The 15,721-nt window shown below is 40.3% G+C and overlaps 1 protein-coding gene across 2 annotated transcripts in view; it reads left to right on the top strand.

Moving 5' to 3' along the window:
* tshz3b (teashirt zinc finger homeobox 3b) overlaps nucleotides 1-15,721 on the top strand; it is a 40,590-nt gene that overhangs the window by 11,043 nt on the left and 13,826 nt on the right. The window contains exon 1 of one of the 2 annotated variants that reach the window (XM_053229391.1): nucleotides 1,627-13,975. The exons of the other annotated variant lie outside the window; for it this stretch is intronic. The gene's annotated coding sequence lies outside the window, so the exon portion shown is untranslated. Of the gene's footprint in view, nucleotides 1-1,626; nucleotides 13,976-15,721 lie in introns of those variants that run through there. 2 annotated transcript variants of the gene reach the window in all.

The following is a 15,721-nucleotide window of genomic DNA, read 5'->3' as shown; positions in this document are numbered from 1 at the left end:
ATTCTGCATGTATCAAAAAAGTTCTTGTTACTTACAAATATCAAGGTGTGTCAATGCCAGGTGCTGTTAGAATGTGACAAGAATCAAAGGAATATAGTGGTTTTAAACCTAATCTTCATCTGTCGCATCTGTAGTGTGTATGTGTAGTATGTACGTGTAGTGTGTACATGTAGTATGTATGTGTAGTGTGTCTGTGTAGTATGTATGTGTAGTATGTATGTGTACTGTGTACGTGTAGTATGTATGTGTAGTGTGTACGTGTAGTATGTATGTGTAGTGTGTACGTGTAGTATGTATGTGTAGTGTGTCTGTGTAGTATGTATGTGTAGTATGTATGTGTACTGTGTACGTGTAGTATGTATGTGTAGTGTGTACGTGTAGTATGTATGTGTAGTGTGTACGTGTAGTATGTATGTGTAGTGTGTACGTGTAGTATGTACGTGTAGTGTGTACGTGTAGTATGTATGTGTAGTGTGTCTGTGTAGTATGTATGTGTAGTGTATATGTGTAGTATGTATGTGTAGTGTGTACGTGTAGTACGTATGTGTAGTATGTATGTGTAGTATGTATGTGTAGTGTGTACGTGTAGTATGTACGTGACTATTTCAGTTCTGTTACATTTGTTATTTTATTTATTGCACATGTTTGATTGTTAGATCATGTTCTGGAAATACTGAGTAACATATAGTATGTTTTTGTCTCATGTTTCATTCAGGAATTCTTAAAAAATTCCCAATTTGAAATATTTGCATATTGAATTATTAGCATAGATAAAACAACTGTTTGTAATGCAGTTCTTGAAAAACAGTTTATCAGAATCAGTTCTTGTTAGAACACTTTTGAGTCCTACTCTGTGTGTGTGTTGTGTGTTTATATCTTGGTGGGGACCAAGTGTCCCCGCAAGGGTAGAAGAATCTGATATTGTGGTTTGAATTTTTGATTTGGCTGGTCCCCATGAGAAAGACTACTTTTATTAATTTTATTTTAAAAACTAGATGTGCCAAAAGTTTTCCTTTTGGTTCCAGATGTTCAGGTCAGAATTAGATTTAGATGTAGGCATACCATTAATTAGCTGCATTAATAATTATGTCAAGGTCCTCACAAGGATAGTAAGACAAACATGCGTGTGTATTTGCTTTGAGACGGCTGTGTGTATATTTTTGTATCTCGTGTGTGTTTGTGTAGTGTGTTCGCCCTAACGAGACGACATGTATCAGTCAAAACCCGACACCCCGTGCCCTCCTTCTCTTCTCTTACTCCCTGTGCTGCTCTCTCTCGCTGCCTCCTGCCGTCTCTCAAGGGGCCTACACGAGTGAATCGGTGCTCTCTCGCTTTCCCATGATTCAAAGGAGCATTACCGAAGATGGATGCTCCTTAAAAAAAAAGAGATGGATGATGGATACAGGCCTGGCCACGTCATTCATCATTTTGAATATTATTTAGACTGGCCGTGTAAAGCTGTAACCTGAGCTGTGTGTGTGAAGGGCTGGGCGGCGGGATGAATGTGTGTGTGCGTGTGTGCATGTGTGTGTATGTGTGTGAGGAAGGGTGGTGGTGGTGGTGGGGGGGATGGTAGGGGCGGCTTTGCTAGGCCAGGACGCGGGCTTCCTCTGATGGATGGGGACAGCTCTCGTCTTGTTTGTTACTAGATACCAGAGGAGCCACAATCACTCGCTTACTCCCTCGCTCCCTCTCGCAAAAAAAAAAAAAAAAGTCCGCCTTTGCCTGAAAAGGTCTAAAATAAAAGTGGAAAAGAGGGCGGGAGGGGGGACAAACCACAAAGTGAGTTTGTTTATCATAGCCACAGTTCCATAACCTTGGTAACCTCGCTTTTTTTGTCCCCTAAGTTGCATCGCTGACACGTTTTTTCATCGAGGTCGTTAATTTTTTGGACGGCCCCTCAGGACGGAGTGACCACTGTCGTCATGGCGGCGGAAGGAACGAGAACAGCTGGGCTTCATTAGGAGGAAATGAAGTCGACCTTTAGAAAAAACACACACACACATTTGTGGCACGCTTGATGCTCTAATGACACGTGAACATGAGAGGCAAGAGTAATGCTGCTTAAACCTACATCACATTCATTCCATATACCACAACACACACACACACGGCTGGATATAGGATAGGTGTGTATGTCTTAGTTTTGTCCTGCATCTGTGTACTACATTCATCTCAGCCCATCCTTTTCAGTGGACCAGTCGACCACTTAGCACTGATGCATTTCTGCATTGTTAGGCTGTGGAGATGTATGAGCTATTACAGACCTGATTGTATTGCATAGCATCTGATTAATTGTTTTGCTTTGAGTCATGCATTGCAAGCTCATTGTGGGATATTGTGGGTGTTCTTGGATCCATTGTTGTACTTGTTTCCCAGCGTCTAAAACATTCCCAGCATATGACAAATGCTTCCCTATGACACACTCGAAATGGCTTTAAAGAGATACTCCAGTGTTTTTCATCCTAATCTCCATGTATGACGTGTAGAGATTACCACAAACAAGAATTTTGATGTGTTTCCCTGTACTGAGAACAGAACAAAAAAAAAACCTGTTGAGTTGAAATTCACTTATAATGAAAGTCTAAGGGCAGTTGTTTTTGTGTAGAACATTTTTATTTTCACATTCTTCAGTTATTTGCACTAAATTTGTATCATTTTTCCTGAGGGATGGTACTACCTGTTCATCGGGAAGCATTAATAGTTATCAATATCAACATATCAATATACTTATGGCCCCATCTCTCATGAATACCACAAAACTTTAAGAGTAAGTAGCAGGAATTACTTTTTTACCCCAAAAAGAAACGCTATGTAAACTGACATAAGGACTGTTTTAGCAAGACATTCTCTCATGCCTTTGCTTAGTAGAGTAAAACGTATTTTATTTATTGACCAAGTTGAACAAGTGCCCTTAGCCTTCTATTACTAGTGAGTTTCCAGTAAACAGGTTTTCGACTCTTTTCTCAGTACAGGAGAACAAGCTGAAAGTCTCGTTTGTGGTTAATTGCTCATATGCTACACACATGTAAGATAAAGTTTCAGGTCGGAAAATGATGGAGTATCCCTTTAAGGTTAAGAGAGCACTGTGGGAAAATCAGTATTAACACTAGTAGACTAGCCAGGCTCAGTTTCTACTGAAGTGGCTGCTGATGCGGTGCCAGAGAAATGGCTCAAATCTCACCTTTATGAAATTTGATGTACTAGAGAGAGAGAGAGAGAGAGAGAGAACAAAAACTTGTGTTAGGAAGAGTAAGAGCAGGACATAGTGAAAAGGTTGTTTTGTTTTTGCATGCTCTTTTTCCCCTTTCCTTGTCCCCTTGTCCCTGCCTTGTTCTCTCTCTCTCTCTCTCTCTCTCTCTCAGTTTTATAGCAGGAGACATGATTTATTGTGGCCATCCATCTTTGGGTCTCATCCATCACCTCCTGGTTGCTAGGCAATCATGGCAGCAGCTGTTTGCTTTGACTCAGACAGAGGCGCTGTCAATCAAGGCAGGCAGGTGAAAAGCATTAGAAACACGCTATTGTCAGACGGAATAATTAATCAAAGGCAGGAAAGATAATTAAAAAGATATGACCCTTGCTAGCACTTGCTCGGGGTTGTCGGTGCAGGGAGGGAAGGGAGAAGAAATAAAAAACGATGGTATGGAGGAAAGGAAGGAAGTGGAAGAAGGGGAAGGCACTGGCGTGTGGCATGTCCTCTCACTCTCTCTCTTTCTCTAGCTCTCTCTCGCTCTCTCTCTCTCTCTCTCTCTCGCTCTCTCTCGCTCTGTCTCAGTTCCTTCTCTTTCCTTGCGACACAGTGAGAGAGTGGAGGCAGGGAAGATAAAGCTCACTCACTTCGTCACTGGCCCAGGTTGTAATTAATTAAAAAGAGATCGGGGGAGAGAGCAGGAGAGGAGAGAGAAATAATAAAAGGGCTGGCTGAGCAGATGAGAGAGAGAGAAAGAGAGAGAGAGAGAAGGATAGACAGAGAATGTGAGAGAGAGAGAGAGAGAGAGAGAGAGAGAGAGAGGAGCACATGAAAGGATAGAGTGCCTCTCTCTGATATGAGCAAATGCTACAAACGCGATCTTTAAAGTGTTCCTCTTCAAAACCCATGTCGCTAGCACACTTGCATCTGTGTGTGTGTGTGTGTGTGTATGAGTGTGTGCTCTCCAACTTCCATGCACAGCCTCAGGCTTACATGTCGGTGTGCCTTCTTTAAGTAGAGCTCAAGATGTCTCTTTTGAAACATGCGCGCGCACACACACACACACACACACACACTCAGATGTTATTCAGAGAGTACTAATGCTATTCTAGTGTTTATACACAGACTATGGCTGTGTCTCAAATCACCTACTTATTACTAAATAAATCTAAACAAATATAGTGCAGTAAAAATCCTCTCCCATCATGCACCACAAAAGGAAGACGAAGGACTTGTAACAGATAACAGACATAACTAAGGATGGCAGGAGAATTCGTATGCATTGCCGCTTCGGTTTCCGTCTCATTTATACACTGTATTTAGAAATGAAATGAACATAAAAATGAAATACAGAAAACAATGATAATAAATTTAGCTAGCTAACATCAGTAACATTCAGTAAACACTGTTGTTTAGTGCATTAATTTTACAGAATGAACGTCTAATATATGAACCATTAATAGTGCATAGTTTAAGTATTAGCTCAAATATTAGGTCAGTGATTTGCGACACAGCTTTTGATTTAGACAGAACTGAGAATAAGCCTTAAGTCACGGGATACTCAAAAGCTGTCTTTCTTTTTGTGCTATTCTGGAGTGAAGAAGTGAAAAAAAAAAAATCAGCCACTGTCAATACCCATCTGATATTGAAACTTCAAAATGATTTTTTTTTTAACCGAAGCACTTAAAAAAAAATACATAGCTCAAGACATGGGTTACACAAAACCACAGCTTTCACACAAAATCACTTACATTGCAAACATAATAAAGTATAAATATAATAAAAATCAATCCTAACAAAAAAATACAACCAAGTCTCTTTATATGTAAACATTTACAGTTCCAAAAAAAATCTTTTCCAAACCCAGTTCTAATCTTTTCCATTTGTTACAGGATTGGCTCAGAGTCATTCTTTCTTTTCTCTAATATCCGCTCTACCATTTTACAATTTTATTTATTTATTTTTTTGCTGATATCGGCCCAATACCGATCCAGGACATCAGATCAGTGCCCTGGATATTATATATTATTATTATAATATTGATATTATTATAAATATTAGGCCCAAATTTGAATATGTACACATTTAAATGTGTAGGATTATATTCTTACTGAACCAAAGAGCTTTTTGTTCCTGAACTTTTCCTCCAACAGATCACAGTAGATCCAAATATTTACAAGCCTTTGTTTGTTTTTGAGTTATTGAAGCTTGGATTAAACCCATTCAAGTCAAGTCGGTTAATCACTATAAAAACTCAATAATAAATATAATAAACTTTTATAATGTTAGGTTGTGATTTCCACAACTGTAAAAAAAAAAAAGTAAAGTAAAGTAGCATAAAGTAGCTCCTAAAACTTCAATACTCACTCCCAAACACTGTAACACTACTCAATTCACATAAAGAGAGCAGGATCATATTTGGTACCTAGATATTATATAATCTATTGCAGGTCTTCATCCTTAACTTCTGAGCACTTTTGAAGAAAGCAGTAAATCGTGCATAAATAGTACACTGGCACTGAAACATAAGTGATGGTGCTCTAGTGATATTTCAGTTTCAAATACAAATTCATGTTGTACGTTTTCAGAGATCAAAAGACCACTTTCTTTCTTAGTCTGAGTGTGTATGACTCCTCAAGATAATATTAATATGTGATCACAGATTCTCTTCCATACGGAAGAGTAGCATTTAAATCAGGCAGCATTTCAACACACTAAGCCGCACCTCCTACACTGGGACTGAAACTGGAGAACGATTTGCTTAAAAGTATTTTGTTCCCTGTTCAGGATCACATATGTATCTAGAAGTTAATTCTAATAAAGTGCAAATTAACAGAAAATAAAAAGCCTTCCATTTCTGCAGCTGTGTATACATTTAAATCTTTGATGTTTTGAATCGGATGATTTGCAAGAAAGTTTAAGTATTGAAAAGAAAACAGGATGTGAGAGTGTTTTTTTTTTTTTAATTCGTGGTTCAACATTAGGGCAGATAAAATAGACACGTCACTCTGACACACCTGCGACAACGCTAGGAAAAAACATTTTTTTTTTTTTAGATTTACATCCTTTGTTGAATTGTTCTATAAAAATTACACATCGAATCGGCGTTGTCACAAATTCAAATGGCAATTTCTGCATTCACATTTCCGTTCTTTGATATTCAAATTGAATTGGAATGGTGACATTTGTTTTGACAGTCTGAGTATGTGTGTGTGTGTGTGTGTGTGTGTGTGTGTGTGTGTCTTTGCCCTGGTCCACCCAGAATGACAACAGTCTCTTTTCTACTTCCTCTGAGTCTCTCAGGTAATATGAGGTCATGTTGCCTCTAGCAGCAGGTCTCCCTTGGGTCTTTTTTTTTCCCTCCGTCCTCTGTTCCTCTGCCTGCCTCCCTCTCTAATTCTCTCTCCCTCACTCTCTCACACACACATCATGTTTTCTCAGGACTACCTCAAAAGATGAGGACCTGGATCTCACATTTCTGTTAAGTTTTTAGTACAGCTTGTCTCCAAACACATGTCCTGTCCTTGTTTTGACTGCAGATGGGATCAGAGTGTGTGTCAGGAGCTTTTCTCTTCCCGCACTGGTCAAAGAAGTAAGAAGTGTTTGTTAAATCTTTATCTAATAGAGGAGTCACGCTGATCCACACACACAGGTGCAGAATTAGCGGCCAGTCAAAACAGTGCAGGACGATATTTTAAATCTTGTAAATTAAAAATGATAACAGCGCTCAAAAACCTGCTATTCTTGAAAAATGACATCGAGAAATGTAAAGGGTTTGACTTCTGTGTATTAGCAAAGTCTAAACCTTTATATTGTTCATATTGTATTATTTTTATTTTATATTTTATTGTGTTTAGCAATTCTGGTGCTGATTTGTTGGTTGGTGCTGTATTTTCATTATTCCTAAGAGACGTTAGCGGTTAAGTGCCACACTGATGTCACAGGGGACATTGCTAGCACATTTAATTGGAAAAAGTTCAACGCTCTCAAACATACGTGATAAGGTCAGGTTTTGCTGTTAGCTCCCGAAAAAAAAGAGCAAGAGCTTCTTTTCTCACTCACCATTTTCCAGCGATGTTCAATGTCATATTACATCCAATGAAGAAGTAGTGGAGACTGCAAACGTCGGACTCAAAGTCCCAGAATGCAGTGCAGCTTTACACTGAGTTACAGCAGAGACTCGGCTCAGCTAGTTAGGGATCTATGAACTGACAAGCGCAATGGCATTGACGATGGAATTAGTATGAAAGCTGAAGTTTTGGTTCATCTACAGATAAGGAGGTGAGAGAGCTGGACAGATGAAAGGATTAAAGCTCTGCTGCATCATTCTCTTAAGGTAAAGATGTAGCAAGGGCTAATTTCTGCCCACTGGGTAGTCAAACATCATTGCTGGTAATGGAGGAAGAAGTGAAAACAGACCAACCTGTCGATGAAAGTGTAACCTAAAAAATGTCAACTCAGAATTTCATTACACGGATTTTTCCTTTAAGCATGCAATCATTTGCTAAAACTTCTCCTCAGCACAAGGACATCATTCTAATTAAAACTGAAAGATGATGAGTATTTACTTCCTGTTTTGCTTCCAGAATATAAATATACTGAAAGGATTACACAGTCTAAAAGGCGCTCAGATATACTGCATGCAAGTTTGATATACTGTTCATGTATCTCAAAGAAGTTAAAGTACTTTGGTAACACTGGAACCTTTAAGAACGTAATCAACAAATTCTGTGAGGTTACGCTGTAACTTTCATGTTCTGAAAATGTGAATTAGTGATGTTTCACTTCACAATGTTTTTTTTACATTTATCAAGCTAACAGTTTCAAGTTAGCAGAGCAACTTTTTAACCTTCCATTTCTAAAAATGTTTGGTTTTAGAATGTGCCATTTGTCTTGTTTTCTGAGTGTTTGGAGAACATTTATAAACATTCCTTCAACAAAGTTTTTAATATTTTTAGCCATAGGAATGTTAAGACAAATGTTTCATTTGTTTTTGTCTAACTGGGAACATTGTGTGAGAAACACTGTGAACCAAACCATTATTTCATGTTTTCAGAACATTACCCGAACACCTAACCTTCTCAAAATCAGTTAAACACAGTACTAAACATTCTAAAAAAGATTTTCTGTTAACTGAGTAGTCAGAAGACAAGCACCGGTCTTTTCTAAGGCCGTAGCTGGCATTTAAATGCTTAATTGTTTATATTGGATGCAGGTGTAAAATTATCTGCTAAGTATTTCTGCACGTTTTCTATTAAGTAATGAGTGTAAAGTGCACATTATGGGTTTAAATGGCTTAAGTGCTTAATCTCCTGTTCAGCCAATGTGCTGAACATGGATTTAATTGATCCATTGCCTTTTCATGAGCTTAAAAATGTCAACCTGTTTTTAGAAAAGTCTCACTGCTAAAGTCGTACAGCAGGCATGAAATTCCATCATATACATCTCTAGTATGGTTGCCAATCTCGCATGATTACAGATTTGAAGTATCTGCACTAGAAAGGAGCAGCGTTTTGCTCGATAGATGCCAGCTGTTCTGATTAGCGATTAGCCATCAACTGATGTCATGAGCCGGTGTAGTATTTTGAGTCTAGATAAGTTGCATACAGCATTCAGATATAGCCTTGAAGTCTAAAGCCATTGCACTGGACCGTGATCAACTCCAATACCTCAGTACCCCCTGCCACTCATGCCACACATGCCTATATCCCACCCTACACTCCAGCTCAAGTAGTCTACAGGAACCTTTTTCAGGAACCCTGGAACTTATCGTGCATTGTGGCAGTGTAGTTTGTACACATATCAAGCAAGTTAACTCTTAAGGCAAGTAGCAAAAATGTGGCTTTATTCACATACGCCAGGTTTAAAGTGCTGTGCTAATTATTAACATCATTTTTGTGCGACTAGGTAAATCAAAACAGAAAAACACAACCTGATTTCCAACTTCCTCCATTTTCACTCGCATAGTTCGCTTCTGTATTCTTGTTCTTCTGGAACTAACTTCTGAACCATCTAGTCTAGTCCAAATGTCAGGTGAGCAGATCTAGTACCAAGATCTATGCGATGATAGATCATTTCAGAATTTTACTAATTGATATGAAGTCTTTCATACAATCTCGTTTGCTATAGTGTATGCTTAATGTTATGTTCGCTACTGTCTGTTGACAGTTATTTAAAATCTACTTTAAAATAATGCGTGAAGTTGTGTTGATTTCTCTCGCCGGGCCGCCTACTTTATCCTTCGGCGCACTTTTATGACACACTCATCCTCACTTCCTGATGCGTGGGGAGAGGATGTCGCTCCTGACAAGGGCCTCACTGTTTATGAATTCCTCTGGCCTGATCCAGCCACAGAATTCTCTGGAAAAAAAAGACAAGTGTGCATGGCAGGGTGTGTCTCAGTCTGTACCATCATAGCATTGAAAGTGTATTAAATATGTCTTGTGCATGTCTGAGTATTTCCTGTGTGTGTGTATGTGTGTGTGGGTAGTATGTGGGAGGCAATAAATCACTCAGATCAATTGTGGGTTGTGTTATGGAATTCCAGACAGGAGCTGGCTGTGGTGTCAGGCCTCAGAGTATACAGCTGTCTCTGAATGTCCACTAGTGTCCTAGCACACATTATCCCTTGCAGTCATTACACTCTCTATCCGATGTCAAGCTGTGCAGATTTTCTGTTCATGCAGGTGTATAAGTGCAATGACTTGTGCAGTAATACTCTGTCAGTACTCTGCTTCCTTGCGAAGTATACGGATATGGAAGGGTGTGAAGGAAAACAATGCAGTGATAACCACAAAACCTTATATCACAGTTCTTTAGTATATTACAGTATCTGGTTGCTATTTAAAACGACATTAAGTTGCATAATTTCAGGGGCTTTTATTATCCAAACAATGCAGAAATACTGATTTTAAATTATTTTTCACCTTTCTGGGAGAAAAAAAATAAGTCCATGTTGGCATGGAACAATAAGTTAATGGTTCAGTCCAAAAAAATAAAATAAATGCAAAAAATGCCACAGCAACCCCTATTAAAATATCACTTTGCAAATATTACTTCCCTGGTGTTACAATTACCATGACATCACTAGGTGTAAATAATATCTATATATTGTTCCACTGCTATCCGTCAGGATGTGTAATTAACTTTTGTCACATGTCAATACAAATTCCAATACGTGATAGTATTTAAATAATAATAATTAAGATATAAGGCAACTTGCAAATTGTTGAAAAAAGCACAGAGAAAAAAAAAAAGCCTTTAACATTCTCTTGTGTACTGATTACATCCACATCAAGTAGTGCTGGAGGAGGAGACAAGGTAGAGTGAGAGCGACAGATTCACCATCCTGTGTGTGTGTGTGTGTGTGTAAGGTTGGAGGGACTGCGGCTGCTTTCTTCGCTTATCTCTCCATCGTGACACAGGGAACTGCGCTACATTAATACCTGCGATAGAGACTGTCTGCCTCGCACCTCTCTACAATGCAGATAAGCTTCAGCAGCGCAGGATTATCAACACAGCCTCACTCCCGCTCTGTATCTCTCTCACACACTTACACTCACGCTTTATTTATTGTTTAGAGGCACTGGGTAAAAAAAAAAAAAGACGGAAAGGGAGAGTAGCGTAAAAAAATAGGAGATGTAGAGGATTGAACCAACATTGTATTGCGAAAATGTTGCAGATTGGATTATTAGAGCAAGAGGATGAGAGAATTTCCTTTATTATAGTACAGCATTTTAGCCAGAGGATCTATATTTTGCTCCCACTTGATTTTCTTGTTTATTTGAAATATAATATGTTTATGTGTTTATGAATTCAGTGTAATACTTCTTTCTGCTCTCTCCCATTACTCAGGTATGTTTGAAACAAGATAAAGAAAAGTCTGATATGTCTCAGTTGTGTTCTCAAGCTCAGTCTTTGTAGTGTGTGTAGTGCATATGTGTGTATATGATTACCATTGTGTGTGTTTGTGTGTGTGTGTGTGTGTGTGTGAGTTATTTGAGGAGTACGGCTTTACCTCAGTTTTCGCAGCCCCCTGTGGAGCTTTATCCTGCTCACACAATACTAGGTGGTAACACTTCCTCATCCTTACTGCATCACTGATTTGTGTGTGTATGCACGATGGGAGTATCAACACACCGATACACACACGGGCAAGTGTACAAACATGGGAAAGTACACACACACATACACACACATATATACACACACACTTTAATTGGGTTGCGAGAGGTTAATGGTCTTTCTAAGCCTAGGCCCTTAGGGTGTGTGCAAATGGCAGTTTAAAAAGCTTGTACATCTAAACATGAGCTTTTAGTTCTGAAGGGCTTTGATGCAGTCTCTCTCTCTCTCTCTCTCTCTCTCTCTCTCTCTCTCTCTCGCTCTCACTCTCTCACACACACACACACACATATACACATGCACACTATTCCCTCCACCCAGTACACTCATGCAAGGCGTTTTAACGCCCAGTGCCTCAGGGATCACTCTTGGGCCCGCTCCGTTTTCGTTCATGCGGCCTTGCGTGTTAATGAGATAATTAAACGTGGCGTCCCTCTTCCTGTTATATTTCAACAACCCCCTCCCTCGGACAGCAGGATCAGGCCAGGCCTTTGAAATGGATACGCTATCAGTTCCCAGCCGAGGCCCGTGGTCTAACGGCCCCCAGCGTTCCGGGACAGGAGACCAGCGCTGATGAGCTCCGAGCGCTAGCAATCCATCATTCACCGAGATTTTACAAATCCTAAACCGAAATAAAATATCAAAGACGTCGAATGCCTCGATTTAAAGGGTCTTGTGTTGCTTTTCGATTTCAAGCCATGTGTTTAATCAGTGAAACGAAAGCTAAGCCAAGTTGTGTTACTTATTTGGAATGCTCAATCATACTTGAAATAAGCCTATCCTTATAGGTCTAAAATTAAATGTTGATGATGACTATGTGCTAGAATGATGTTGCATTAATTAGTTCATTTTCCAGATCAGCGGACATGTGCAGAGAATGCCTTTTTTAACCTCTAGGTGATTCACAGGGGAGAATGATAAAAATCCTTCTATAGCAGACTATAGCAGAAGTACAGTCTTGTGTGTAGCAGAAAAGCATGAAATGAAATTAGAATTGCATTAATAATAATAATAATAATAATAATAATAATAATAATAATTAGCAGTAGTAGTTGTAGTAGTAGTAGTAGTAGTAGTAGTATTTCGATTTCTTCATAAAGTTTTATTTGAAAGCTGTTCTACTGAACTCACATGATTCATGTTAGACATAATCCATTCCCAGAAAAGCACATTTGTGTGTGTATGAGTGTGTGCGATGTCAAGCTTTCTGGAATGGTAGTGTCTTAATTACGCATCCTGTTTACATCCTACTGCTTTTCGTTTCGGCACGTAGCACACATGAAACGAGCCTGCTCTCTCTCCTCGGTTTTCCCTCCTCCGGCCCTCAGCCCGCCTCTGTAGTTATGGTACTTATAGGGTCAGCTCTTGTGCCTTAACCCCCCTTTACACACATGCTCCTAACCTTAACCCTAACCCTAACTTTCATACTCTCTGTAGGATAATTCACACAGCCATAAATAACCCTACACAGCGACTTTTACATCTCTGTCAAGCTGGCATGCTGGAGCTGCTTCACATTTTTACTGTCATGCATTACAAGAGTTACAAGAGCCATTCTCGGCATAATGGAGGAACCGATACATGTCTGATCTAGGCGAGAGTGAGAGAGAGAGAGAGAGAGAGAGAGAGAGAGAGAGTTTGTGATTACACTGCTGCACTCTCTTTTGCATTCCTTTTTCCTTTTAATCTTCTCCTCATCTTCCACCCTTTGACCCTTCATCTTGTTATGTGTGTATCTACAGCCACAGCATTCATTCCTTGCTTTGAGACATTTCATGGAAATGCAAAAAAAAAATTAGTTTAACACACCAGCGAGACGTTTTCTTCGGCACCTATTAAGGATGCACTCCTAACATTATGATGCCGTGTGTATGTGAGTGTGTGTGCGTGTGTGTATGTGTGTGGGATTGGTGTGTTTGAGGGCGGTGCCGCTATCCGTGAAGGCCTCTGATTGCTGGTTTTCGTATTGCATCATTAGCCGAGAAGGTTTGTGTGTTTACCAGTGCAGGCAAAACACTGTGGACATTAATGTGTCCTGCCGTGGTTTATGAGCCATTCAACACACACACACAAACACACACAATAAACTCAGGAAAGAACGTGTGCGCACACGCCCTTGCACACTCACCCTCTGTGGTATAGTTTTTTAGAATAAAAAACTGTGGTATATATTTTTAGAATAAATGCATCCCTCTGCGTCTCTTTGTGATTTTGTAGAATTAGCAGAGGCCATATTTGATTTTATTCAGTGGGTTAAATGCTCATTAGGTGTCTCTACAAGTCTGCATGACCTCAATGCAGCAAACACATCAATTTTTAAAAAGATACAGTAGAGGAAAACTCAGCCATTTCCCTGTACCCGTGTCACAGGTCCTTACTATTCATTAATGTAACATGATTGAGCAGAGATGATAACGGGTGCGGGAAGATGACACACTCAAAACGGAGGAATTAGAGACATAACAGCATCAGCCAGCGATGCTGCAGAGAACCGCTTCACTCTGCGGTGGGTGACATTTTCATACGATCTGACTTGCACCCTGCTCTCTCTCTCTCTCTCTCTCTCTCTCTGTCATACCTTTTCCACTACAGATGGGAAATATGGAAGACTTGGAAGACTTCCCGGCACACAGTATGCATTATGATTGTATTTATCCAAAGGTTTGTTCAAAATTAGCACCAACAAAAACAGTAGTACAGTACTGATGTCTTCAATACAGGCTTAAAGTTATAAATGTAAACTATTTAAGAAGGAACACAAGGGAAAAAATTAAATAATGGATTAATAGCCAATCAGGTACTTCTACATTTACAACTAAAGTGACTACTAAAGTTTTTTGATATTTGATATGTTGCCACACTCTCCATAATTCTTTTTAATGCATTATACAGTTGGTATAAGCTACTGCCCAGTCCTGGATTCCTTCTGAGAACTACTCTGCTGTTAATAACCCTGTTTTTTACATCCTGGAACAACAGACTATAGTGACTTTGTTCCTTTTTAGGAATTTGAAGGTAAATTACCTTATTCTAAGCAAGTGCTAATGCGATCATGTCCTACAATAAAACCTAGCTGACCTCCTGAAGCGAATATCTGGCCACCTGTCTCCTCGACCCTTAATGTGCACCATTATAATCAGAACGACATAACTGACCCCAGACCTGTATCCAAGGGCACGGGTGTGTGTCTCTTTACTGTCTCCGTCAGGTTGCTTATTTCTCAGGGCAGGGGGGTTGAATGGGTAGGAGGGGAGGGTTGTTCGGCTTCACATCAGTTTTTATTAGCTTAATAAATCACCTTTGTTGTCAATCAAGGCACGGAGAATAATTGGATATGGTTGAAGCCTTGCGTGATGGATTATAAATCATTCCAGATTAAATTAAAAGATAATGCACAAACTTAATGGTTTGTGTTTTGCAGTCTAAATTGCCTCGGAGCACTGCTGCTTTGCCGCTTTATTGCACGCCGTTTTTCTCCCCTCTAAAACCCAACGCGTTTTCTAGCCTTTTATTGCCCCGGCACAGCCGGCTCCGACTCACAGCCTGCAACAGCTTCGGCTACGTATCATATCGTTTTCTTCATTTCCTGCGTTGTGTGTGTTTGGCGGCCGTTCGGGAGCGTAAGTGCAGGCTTTGTTTGTGTGCATAATCGTATTTAGATTATGTGTCTGGTTTGATGTCCAGCCTGTAGCTCAGAAACGGCACTATTGAATGAAGCAGAAGCAATATCATAGGCAATCAGGCCCTCTCGGAGTCCATTCTGAGCTCGGCCCTGTCTGCCTGCTGTATCAAAATAAAGCAAATCTCTTTCTGTTTGCCAGCTCAAACGTGCCCAGATTAACCCTGACATCCTCAACAAGCACGCCTCGCCTCTCAGGAAGGGAAAAAAAGGGAGGAAAGAGGAGAGCGAGTCGACCCAATCACTAGGAGAGGGAGAGTGAGGCTATATCCCATGCATTAGCGGCGGCAGCCACCTCGTCCGTTCGTGCCACGCCATTATCATAATCGTCCAGAGAACATGACGGGACGCTGAAGCAATGATGTCGTTTTATTTGCGGGCACAGACCCTTTCTTCGGCCGTGCAGCGACCTGCAGTGCCTCCCCCCAGCCCGGGCCGCGCCAAGCGGGCGAGTAGGTCAAATGACATCTTTTGATCAGGGCTGTCTAAGGAGATCAGAGGAGACTGGCAGGTAATGGATATCCTGTGACATGCTGAATGAGAAGAGGCAGCAAGGCAGCGCCTAGATGACTGCAAGGCCTCCATTAGGAGCTTCTCTCTCTCTCTCTCTCTCTCTCTCTCTTCCTCTCTCACTTGCTTTCTTTCTGTCCTCTAAGACCCTCAGATTGACGTCTCTACCTAGTACCTAAATCAGCGAGCTGCCACTGGCTAACACCCGGCATTATGGG

Source organism: Pangasianodon hypophthalmus, chromosome 25 (genome assembly GCF_027358585.1).
Source record: "Pangasianodon hypophthalmus isolate fPanHyp1 chromosome 25, fPanHyp1.pri, whole genome shotgun sequence".
NCBI classification, from domain to species: domain Eukaryota; kingdom Metazoa; phylum Chordata; class Actinopteri; order Siluriformes; family Pangasiidae; genus Pangasianodon; species Pangasianodon hypophthalmus.
This window is presented reverse-complemented; position numbering and strand designations above follow the sequence as displayed.